Source organism: Siniperca chuatsi, linkage group LG2, assembly GCF_020085105.1.
Source record: "Siniperca chuatsi isolate FFG_IHB_CAS linkage group LG2, ASM2008510v1, whole genome shotgun sequence".
Lineage (NCBI taxonomy): Eukaryota > Metazoa > Chordata > Actinopteri > Centrarchiformes > Sinipercidae > Siniperca > Siniperca chuatsi.
Window position 1 is genome coordinate 7,079,560 of NC_058043.1, and position 12,120 is coordinate 7,091,679.

A 12,120-nucleotide genomic window follows, 5' to 3' on the forward strand; every position below is an offset into this window, starting at 1 on the left:
CATTATTGCTTTAGTACTACTTTTCTCAAAATATTGTCTTCTTTGTCCAAATATTACAACTTCTTTATACATCAATTTAATCTAGAAATACTATCACTTTTGTCTCGAAACCTTATTATTTTAATCTTGAAACATTATGACATTATTCATGACATATTACAACTTTATTCTTGAAATATTATGACTTTTTCTCAATGTAGGATATTTCGACTTTATCCTCAAAATCCCCCCCTAACAGTGCCAATCGACCTTTATCTCAAAATATGTCTACTCAATCTCGAAATATTACAAGTTTATTCTCAAAATACTACGAATTTTTCCTCATATGTCAATCTTTAAATATTATTGATTTAGTACTACTTTTCTCAAAATATTGTCAAAATATTACAACTTTTTTTTTAATAGCTGGACTTAATCTAGAAATACTATCACTTTTTTTTCTCTAAATGCTACGACCTTTATCTGAAAATAATATGACTCTATTCCTGAAACATTATTATTTTAATCTTGAAACATTATGGCATTATTCATGACATATTAAAACTTTATTCTTGAAATATAATGACTTTTTCTCAATGGCTATTTCGACGGTATCCTCTTAGAAAATACGTCAAAATAAGAAGATACAATGTAATAACAAATGAGCTCGCGTCTCATCGTTTGATCCTCTGAGCCTCCATACGTGCATAGATCCAGATGTGGATTGCTTTATTTTTTTTCGCAGATGATTCTTCCGCTCAAGTCTGATCCTGGATCTTCACCCCGGGGGCTCATGTTCTCGATATCAGGGCTCTGTTTCTGCACGACTACCTAATTAACTCATAGATCCACCTTAAAAACAGGGCAATCCCGGGCTGGTCCCTCCCTCTCTCGCGGTCTCCAGCACCAGTACACCTCCCTCTCTCTCTCTCTCTCTCTCTCGGCTCCCCTGCTTAGCCAGGAAAAGACGCTGATCCGGACGTTGGGTCTTTGCTCTGGTCCTGTTTGAATGTGTCCCCCTCCCCTCCCCACAGTCCCACCCATCGCTCTCCAACACAAACACACCACCAGACCTCATTTACTGGATCTGCTCTTTGTTATCAGAGCCTTTCCCTCCTCTGCTTTTATTCCAGGAGAGAGAAAGGAAAGGGGTTTACTTCTTCCTTTTAACGGATTCATTTCTGACTGATTCGGGATCTGGTTTGTTCTCCTTCCTCGGGGCTGCCGCTGCAGGACCAGAGCTGATGCCGCCGCGAATGCAATTACTGTCAAAGAAACTGGTTTAAACGCCGGAACAAAAAAGGGACGTTGAAGGTCTCCCCCCCCCCCTGTCTGTCAGTCATTTTCCACCACTGCAGTTGTCCAGCTGGAGCCCTGCTGGGGAATGGACGAGCCCCTCTAACCTGAAGACTCACCAACACAAGCACAGGACGTGATTTGGGCGAGGACCCCCCTCTTCTTCCTCCTCCTCCTCCTCCTCCTCCCCACGCCACCCCTCGAGTGGAGGTAACGTCTATTTCTCTCGTGTTTTTCAAACTTTATTCGCCACAAGTTTGATTTCTTTCAATTCACGCCTGGCTGTAAGGCGAGAGACACAACGTCGTTTGTCTGCCGGTGCCCGTTAAAGTGATTTTTAAACGTGTTTTGAGTGTTTTGTCGTCTCCGTAGTTGTCCGCACTGCTTAGCATCCGGGTAACGTTCACAACTGCTGTTTCTTTACCTTGACACCCACTCTTTAGCAACTACAGGCGAATTTGGGATTTTCCACAGGTGTGAACGCGCAACTATCCTGTTCAGGGACATTATGACATCTGTTTTTATTGTGTTTTCCGCGAGATTAAGCTCAACGGTGTCTCACAAACTCCCGAGGCACGTTTTCTTCCCGTTTCTTCCAGTCAAACGTCCCGACAGTTAGCTCGGTTAACGTTACAGCCCCGATACGTGCCTTCCTCGTCTGCAGTCAGCGCTGTCAAGTCTCCATTAAAAAAAAAAAAAATGTGGAGGTTAAACGCCAACTTACATCGCTTTTCGACTGATCACACAACGCCTGTTAAAACACACGCTGTGGCGTTTGTAGGGTCGTTTAGAAATGAACACGCGTATGATAGATCGAATAGCGCTTCATTTTGATAAAATATCAACTTTTTAGACTTGGCTGTGTATTTTCCAGCCAGGAGAGCGTGTCAGTTGGTAAAGTTAACATTTTAGTGAAACAACATGTTTGTATGTGTGGTGGATGCATGCCGAATTGAAGAGCTGTTTCCAGTGATTGCGAATAGGTTTATACAAGATGTATACAATTTTCACGTCCACTGTCTAACAAGGAAATGTAATTTAAATAGTCAGATTGTGAATGGCGCTGTTGTGAAGGGTTTCCCCGGGCGACGGAACGGCACGTATCGACTGTTGCAGTGGCTGCGAGGTCGGAGTCAGACCGCCTGCGGATGTCTCCGGGAGTCTGGAAACAGTTTGCTCATTGTCTCTGTCTGCAATGTTTTGTTACCCGAGTGATATTTCCCTTGGTAACCAAAAGAAAACGGTCTCTTGTAACTTGAAAAAAAAACAGGCCCCTTTTTTAAGCGAACACTGGTTGCTGCGGTTGTTGCTCATGTTTTGATGTGTGTGTGTGTGTGTGTGTGTGTGTTTCTGGTGTCACTGTGGTGTCCTCATAATGCTGTAATGAATGCGGCGCCTCCAGGATGAGCTTGTTCAGCTTGTTGGAGTGGTTTGTCCACATTTAACACTCACATTATAAATAGTACTTATGCTTTTCAGGTTATCATAATGACTGGGGGGGGGGTCCGTTTTATTTTAATTAACGTGCTCGCTCAGCTCGCGAAGAATCGTCCTTACGTCATTTGCTAAGAGGGGTGGATGAGCAGAGCACCAGTAGCGGCTCTGCTTCTTTTGCTCCTCTCATCTCATTTCATCCATCTCCTCCTCCTCCTCCTCCTCCTCCTCCTCCCATCTCTATCTGGGTGTGTCTTGCCTTATTGCGTTAGGAAGGAGGGGGGATCCCGCATCTTGGCTCATGGTGAGTCCTCAGCTTGTGACCTCCAAACGAGGGCATTGCTCCTTCTGTTTTCATCTGCTGCTAAATTCACCAAACAGGAGAAGCTCTTTGCAAAGAAAATCAGTAGCAAAGGAAAACTTTAATGTCCGTTTATAGAAATAGGTTGAATTTTAGGTGTTTCTGAGGTGAGCGGTGGCACAGTGACTCTGTTGTTTACTGGATCCCAAAGGGAAAATGGCTAGTTTTGATAAAATGTGCTTATTTTCACTGATGAATTCATCGCATTTCACCAGCTGTGAGTCCACAGGGCTGTCATTTGCTACCAAAGCTTGTTTATATTCATTTGAATTTAACTGAGAAAGCAGATAGTTGGTGACGCACTGATCTGATGTACCGGATCAATATGGGTGTTGAGTTGGGCAATAGGGTGTTTTCGGTCCTCAGACCGTCATTAGGTAAAATATCAGAGATGGATTTCAATAGTCAGCATACGTGATTAACACTGATGTGTGGGAGTCTGTGGGTTTCTTCACAGGACGATATACTATTCAAATCTGACAATGACATGAAATGGTTCAGCTGAGGTGGTCTGCCGCCCAGATCCTGATGCATCATCTGGTGATATTATTAGTTAATAGATGACGGCCTTAACGATTAGCTTCACTACTTATTATGGCATTTGCTGTGAGAAATGACACTTCTGCTCTTTTCCCCTGAAGCTTTTAATTTTTAATAAAAGTATATTTATTTTTTATGAAGTTAGCAGAGGTGGTCTTTGCTTTAGGCAAGGTGCCCTACGACCGCTGTAACTAGAGGTGAAATGAGTCGATTAATTGATCAACAGAAAATTAATTGGCGACTATTTTGTTAATCAGTTAGTTGTTAAAGTCATTTTTCAAGAAAAAATGCCAAACATTTGCTAATTCCAGCCTCTCCAATGTGAGGATTTGCTGCTTTTCTCTGTTTTATATCGCTGTAAACTTCTTTGGGTTTTTGGGCAGTTAGTCAGATAAATTACCTTTAACTGTGGTGGACATTTTCACTATTTTCTGACATTTTATAGACAAATAATTAATCAATTAATTGAGAAAATATTAACCAGATTAATTGATGAATGAAAATAATTGTTAGTTGCAGTCCTAGCTATAAAGCTGGAATTATGTGGAGATAAACGTCTTTGTGAACCTATGCAGAGGAGCTGACGCGCACACCTCCTGTACGGAAGTTTTCTCAATTTTGTTTGTCGGAGTTTGGGCGTAGTTACATTTCAGCATAGTACTGCCATAAGTGATCTTCTGGCAGAGCATAGGAAACTAAATTCCTCTTCAAGGCACTTAACATCGTTGCCCATCTTGTTATTGTCCCGTTCCTATTTACAATGATAAATCCAAATTCCTTCACGTTTGTTCCATGGATGTAGTGGTTTGTTTACACCGAAATTTGATGGTCATGTTTCCCGATTTCTTCTATGTTTTCTTTACATTATGGTTTGCTAAAGGTGACACCGCTTTCTAGTGGACACAAACGTTACACCCTCAATCTATAAATGTATAGAAGAAACACACACACACACACACACAAATGAGTCTGAACGACACTCATGTAGGTTTTCTTACCTGCAGCTCGAGGAGGCCTAATTCCAGTTTAACATGCTGTGGGAGAACCCTGATGTTAGCATATGAACGTCTCCAGTTACACTTAATGAGTGTATGAGTGGCTGCACCCCAAAACCAAAACCAGACTGGCACAGCGCCGGTTTGTGCTGGATGGGTGTGGTTTCCACTTTCAGCTTTCCTTTAATTGGTTGGCTTTTAATGTGAAAAACCTGGAGGAAGTGTTACGTTTCAATGGTAGTAGCTTAACATGGATTTGAGAAAAACAACAACATGGAAAGACTTGAAGTTATTCGTGAATGAAAACAGTATTAGTTTTAAAAAGAGAAAGGCAAAGTGATGAGTAAGACATGACTGTACTGTGGCGATATACATTATACTGAATTTATCATGTGAACCATGTAGTAGGCTACAGGTAATTCCAACCCCCCCTTTACTAGCAATCAGCCTTTATTTGTTTGAGATTATTTGAATACTGGCTTTTATGTGAGACTTTATAGCATATATGTCAGCCCTGTGATAGACTGGCGGCTTGTCCAGGTGTACCCCACTGTGTGCTGGGATTGGCTGCAGCCCTCCGACACCGTGCGCAGGATAATGGATAGGTATAGATAATAGATGGATGGATGGAGCCAGCAAATTGGTCCAAAGCAAACGCAAAGTAGTTGTATTTCATTACATGCTGCCGAAGTTAACGAGCAATGTCTGAAAGTAATATAGCTTTCACTCTGATAAATATTATCTCTCCAACCTCAACATGGACATACAGTCAGGTTTACCGGCAGACAGATGAGTGCTCTGTTTGTGTCTGAAGTTGCTGCTAAAGTCCTGATGACCACAGGAAGTGACTGAGGTGCTGACTCAGTGTGTCTGTCCTCTTAACGACCTGCAGGAGGTTCAGACTCCTTCAGCAGCAGCAAGAAGAGTAGATTTAATATTTCTTTTTGATTTATTTACAGTCAGGCAGACTCTTTACTGAAGAAGGCTCTGTGTTAATCCCAGGTGTCACTCTCTCCTCTCTTACCTGTTACCGACACACCAGGTGCTTTTACTGAAGGGACAGTAAAGTGTTGACTTTTAGGTAAACTACTAGCTCTGTGATATACTATTGTTATAATAACACATTTTTGATTAAACAATTAAAACAGTCACTAAAAATTTCTAGTGTCATCTCAGCTGACCAGTGGCTGACAAACGTTTGTGAAATCCAAAGTGTTGAGTTTTTTAATGATATCGAACAGACAAAAGCTGCAACTTTTTATGTTTTGAACACTATGCCAGCAAGTGTCTGGTATATTTAAATGACTCAAATTGTTAATTGATTATTAAAATTGCACACTTGACTGATGTTAGTTTGATAAGCACCAGATGGACACACATTTCTGCATCAAGTTTTAAGGTTAGATGTTGAACAGCTGGACTTCTATCAGTAGCTCCTTTTGTTTGCATCAGTAATTGAGACAGAGTTACATTAAAGAAAAGCTCATGTTGTGGCTTAAATCTGGTTCCTGGTGTCCTCTTTATTTATTTTAATTTTTAAATAGATTTGTCTGTTCTGTGTGGATGAACAAATGGCTCCCCCCATTGAGCATTAATTCAAGTTTTTCTATTCTGTTTCATTTGTATCATGTTTCTCTCAACCTGCCTTGTGTTCTTCATTGTAAAGCAGTGATTCTCCTACATTTCCCATAAGGCATTTTGACAAACAGACAGAAAAGAGGAGATGCTGAATGTCTAGTGTTTAGTTCTGTGTCTCACTGGTTGTTGAAATGTCCATTCAGCCCATCGTGGATGTGCTTCTGTTTTACCTGCTGTCCATCAAGGACTGCCGATGATGATTTGATGTGTGGCTGCTGTGAACTGCGGGTGACTGAGGCTGTTGTCTTTGAAGAAACTGGTCGCTGTGTTTCCTCTTCGCTGATGGATTTATCTCTTTGTGTCAAATGTTCGTTTCAAAATGGCGGCTCTATAAAAAGCCCTCACTCTGTCCACTAAATCCACTGTTTTGGAGTGATTAAATTATATGCACAGGCTACTTATTTTATTATCTGTTGATTCTAGTCTATAGTGTTCATTTTAACAGCAGTTCTTTGTCTGTATACAGAGAAAATCCAGTAATTCTGTCCTCTAAAATCAAAACAATATCTCTGAAATATCAGTGATTGTGTATTTTACTCCACGTCCCAGAGGCTCACAGCAACATCACATTCGGAGTGTAAAGACGAGCTGTTCCTCGGCAGGTTTCCACATTACGAAAAGAGTTAGAGTGCAACCACAGTTCTATGAATTCTGAATGGCCCTCTGATGTATATCTAAGCATTAACACAGCTTTATTTCTGCATATGTGGTTTTTGGTGGAAGTGGGTTTGAAGTTTCAACATCTCAGACTAACCTGCTACATTGACAATGAGGCTGCACCAAGGCCAACGCAAAGTGCCAAAAACTGCAGTTCCTCAAATGGCCACTTGAGGCTGGCTCCAAAAGCGAGTCAATCCCCATAGAGCCCCATGTTAAAATGCCCAACTTCACTGCAGAAATAAAAATGTCTACAACCTGGTACAAAAAATGGTGTTGGTCTCTATAACTAATTTCCCCCTTCATGACAACTGTGAGGGGGGTGATTTTTTTTATATAACTCACCCATTTAAATTATATTAAGGCTTAAAATTATGCATAATTAAGGATGTGGCCGCTTTTAGTGACAGGTGGATGCCGTCACAGGTGGCTGGATTCAGCAACCAGGCTTCATTCGGCCCGCCTCAGCTCCACCCACGCTCCACGTCTTTTCCACCCATTTTTGGATAAGCCGGGAGCCGGCGGAGTCGGGCACTGCCAAGATGGCGACGGCCGGAGCCACCGCACTGAGCTTCACGCTGGCTCTTCAGAAACCTATGGGTGACGTCACAGAAACTACGTCCATATTCTATACAGTCTATGGGCAGCACACAAGTGTTTCACTATGATCTCAGGGATTCAGACCTTCAGACCCCAGATGGAGTCGAAACCATCTGGGACTTGATTAACAGATTTTGTGGCAGAACAGTTTCCTCCCTCACTGCTGAACTCTGAACTGACAGTCTTTTGTCAGTTTATGACTGTTTAACGGTTGAATGCTGATGATACTGTGTGTTTAAAAATGCTCACACAGCTGTCAGTAAAATTGGGAAACTGAAAATAATAGTTTTAATTACATGTAGTTATCAGGGACCGTGTACAAAAACTAAAGTAATGAGAAGTGACATATCTTGCTTGTCTTTTTACTGTGTCAGTCTTTATACTCAGCCTGAAGAATCAATATTTCATTTAAACTGTATTTTTACAGTTGAAATGACAAACTTGCTAACTGTTGTGAGTAACGCTGTATATCATTGACTCATACATTTTGAGAAATCTTTCCATTATAAGAATCAGTTGCACAAATGCAATGTAACACAGACACAATATTTAGATATCTGCAGAATCGCCTGTATGAGGGGTGGGCACTTTTGGTAAAAAATCCTCTATCACATATATATCTATATGTAATTGTATAGCATAATATCAACAAGCAGTTTGTTGACAGAACTTGGGCTCAGGGAAACTGTAATGGACATTTTTTCTCTATTTTCTGGTATTTTGTAGACTATTAGTTGATTAATCAAGTAAATAACTGATGATTGATAATCATTAGTTACAGCCCTAATAACAATATATGTAGTGATTCCACATTGCAGTCAATTCATTATTATCATTTGGACTATTATAATCAGAGACAATAAAGGGATTGATACCTTTTGTATAAATGGTATGGCAAAATCTCTGACGGCTGACCAATTTGCATAGTTTCACGGTGTGTATCATGCCTCATCCTGTGTGATGATGCTTTGGGTAACATATTGTGATAGTATCGTGTCATGAGTGACCTTGACATATTTGTGTGTGTGTGTGAGTGTCATAAGCACAGTCCAACACTAACCATTCAGTCCTGCGAGTGAGTAAATCCAGTCTAGAGGCTTTTTTTCTTCTGATCAGAATGGAGACGATGGGTGTAGATGATCCATCGCTGTGTCGGCACCATACAGTCCTACACCTACAGAGACTCACGCTCCTGTAGCAGCCAGAGTACGGTGTCGTTCACAGCTGGGACCTAACGAACCGACCAAACACGCTGGCCGTTATGCTGGTGTGGACAGAGATTTTTTAAAATTCAGTGAAATGTGAAAACCCCTCTGCAGACGGAATCCCTGCCTGTGAACCAGATCCAGAAGCGCACACTTATGTAAGTCCACATCAATTATTAATGGCTCAGTCCTATATTTAAGATATGGAAGCTCTCTGCTCAGCAGAGCCTCAGTGTTTGTGGTTATAATAGAGCTGTTGGCCTTCATCATCATTTTATAATCCTGCTGGCAGGAAAGAGTTCACCCCACTGCAATGGGGAACTGCTGAAATATGACTGTGTGTAACGTTTTATTTATTTATCTATTTAACCTTCAATTAATCTGGAAAGCCTCAATGAGAATGAGAAGACTTGGGCCTTTGTTTGAATAGCGGCTTTAATTTGAGAATTTACAGCAAACCATGGCCAGGTAAAATACTTGTTTCTGATTGGCTGGCAGGTGTCATTTCAGGTCTACATGGGGACTGAAGTTTAACCGGTGTTTTTTAAATAAGTGCCCATACTGCAGCTTCAGGTCAGGTTCTTTCCTAAAATATAATTATTATTTTTAAAGATTAAGTCTTAATTCAAGTTTTAATATTGAAGTTTTTAGTAATACGCTGATTATAATGTATACTGATGATTTTGTCTTTGTTGCACTCCATCTCACGTGCACCAGCTGAATGTGCAACACATGCAAATTTAAGGCCTGTTCAGTGCTGTATGTTAAAGTGCAGGTAACCATAGCAACAGTGCTGATGCTTCAGGCTCCCTTAGCAGTTAACTGACTGGTGAAGCTAAACTAACCATGGATTAAACTGACTACAAAACACTTTAAATACATAGATGAGGACCATTGTTCCTCTGGTCAGTGGACAGTGGACATGGAGTGACAATAATGGATCCCGGGTGTCCCCATCGTAGTGTTGGATTCCTCTTTACTGGAGACCCCTCGTTGTTGTGGGTTAATTTTTTTTTGGAAATATCCGCACAGATGACGTGGAGGCGTCAGCAGGATTGATGATTGTAACTGGACCATCTCAGAGTGTCCTCCTGATACACACTTACATAATGACTGTGTGTGTGTGATGGTTGGCAGGTGTTTAGTGGGTGGGAACGTGGGAGTTTGTGTGTGTGTGTGTGTGTGTGTGTGTGAGAGAGAGAGAGGGTTTGAGCAGCAGGATGAACGTTCAACAACAGCATTTTTAAAAAGGATGAACTGAATCAATACTACCTACAGCTGCGGTATTTGTGAGTAGAGGAGGGTTGTGCTTCAATTGCATTTTATCAAATCTGCTTATCAAATCTAATTAGATTCAGCTTTCATCATATTCAGGTAACTTAGAAATAACTAAAACTCAAAGATTCAATTTAGATCTGTAATCATCTTTGTTGGCTGAGAAAACAGACTATTGTTTTTATTGGTGGCCTAATTAATGGTACCTGTACCTCCAACCTGAAAATGAGATGAGCAGCAGAAAATATGAAATGTTGATTAAATATGTGTCAGATCAAAATACCGGAGGTCCTGATTCACACAATGTTCACACAAATTGATATCATATGATTAGAAGTTTAACTGAGAGATTCTCCTGACATTTACACACTCGCCACAGACTGGTAATGATGTTTCCTTTCCAGTACAGACGGCTGCACGGGGCGAGTTAACAGGACAACAGCCAAAAGTGTAATTTAAACTGTTATGGAATTAACGATAACTATATACAACTGATATAATCTGCTGCCAGTGATGGGGAAAGGTAGTAAAAAACAGTGAGAATAGATAAAAAGTTTGATAAGATATTAGCGACAGAGCTTAATGAATCCGGGTATTTTGGAAACTGAATCTGAAATCTGAAACCAGCTACCGTACCCTTTTGTATGCTGTATTCCCAGTAACTGCAAACAGTTCCCCACCTGTCACTCACACAAATACATGATTCAGTCCAGCTCAAATGTTTTATTTTATTTCAAAATGATGTACAACAAAGTAGGATCAGCCATAATAACTGGACTGGACTGTGGGTTGATTGGTTGTTTGAATGTCTGGTTAGATGTCATTGGTGTTTGTAGACATTCTTAGTCTCATTATTTAGGATTTAGACTATTGAAAATGATAAGATTTAAATATGGTCAGAAAGTAATTTGCAATGTCTGTAATTTGATACCTATCGTTTTTTTAAGTCCTCCCTTATGTTTGGATTCAGTGACACTAAACTACATGTCAATCAAAGAAATATGTTGATTTAAGAGTTGTTGTTTCTGTAAGTCAAAGTACAACAACCTGTACAGCTGCAAACATCTCATCCACACTTGGAAGACATTTTTCTGGCTCTGTCACAGGAAGATGACATCACCAGTCCTAGTCCCACCCACAAAACTCTGATTGGTCAGTAGTTTTTCCATCCAGGGAAACAGTCGTCAGTGAGCATGACAGCAGACCTCTTTGAATCACGGAAAAAATAGAGATGTGGTCAGAGATGTAAAACTTGGCTGCTGTTTTTTAACATCAATGTAGGTCGACACAAACACCTTTTGCTGTTTTGTATACCACATTCAAGTGGAAACCATGGCCATCTGACACAAACGGATCAGGTTCTGAGGTAAGCACATCAACATGAAGCCCAAACTGAAAAGCTCGTAATTTGAAGAGGAAGCAACGATTAATCTTCAATAACAAACCAAACATTAAAAAACGTGATGCTGCTGTTTGTTTCTTACCAATGTCATAAGGGAGCTGTCACTTCCTGGTTTCATGCATCCTTCCATCTGCAATATGTACAGTATTACTCATGAGAATAAAGTAAACTAATAACACAAATAGCACATGAAAACAACAAGAAGTAGGGTACAAAAAACAGAAAAGAGGGAAAGTAAAACTAATTAACCACAGGGTTATAAAGGAAATCCTGATTATATGAGAATAGAAATGACAAAACAAAAATTTGATCAGTAAAGAGTTAAGAACAAAATAAACTCAGAAATAAATAACTGAATTCTAAATAGCTCAATCTGTGTGTGCGCTATTATCATTCATCATATATTGATTATCTGAAATCCTAAATGAGGATGTCTGGAATTTGTGTCTGTTTTAGCTAATTTTGCCCGTCTTGGTGCTCTAAATAACTTTTCTCACCTCCTGAAGGTGAAGGTGCTGCTGTGGCACGTTCAAGTGTGTGTGGGTGTGTGTGTCTTAATCCTGATGAAGCCGTTGGTGCAGAGAGGTGTTGAAGCTTGTTGTGAATGTGATGAGCTGCAGTGAGCTGAGCTGTGTACTAACACACATGGATGGATGTGTGTGTGTGTGTGTGTGTGTGGGAATGTTACATGTGAGTGTATTCGCTGCTCTGTGCTTGTAACAGTATTGATGTGTGTCA

The 12,120-nt window shown here is 40.5% G+C and overlaps 1 protein-coding gene across 7 annotated transcripts in view; it reads left to right on the forward strand.

The window, feature by feature from the left end:
• The first annotated feature begins 595 nt into the window (after window positions 1-595).
• The window catches only part of LOC122864429 (plasma membrane calcium-transporting ATPase 1-like), a 109,991-nt gene continuing 98,466 nt past the window's right edge, over window positions 596-12,120 (forward strand). The window contains exon 1 of one of the 7 annotated variants that reach the window (XM_044171887.1): window positions 596-1,485. The gene's annotated coding sequence lies outside the window, so the exon portion shown is untranslated. Of the gene's footprint in view, window positions 1,486-1,530; window positions 1,672-2,878; window positions 3,014-12,120 lie in introns of those variants that run through there. The other 6 variants (XM_044171865.1, XM_044171895.1, XM_044171876.1 and 3 more) reach the window with 6 other exon arrangements.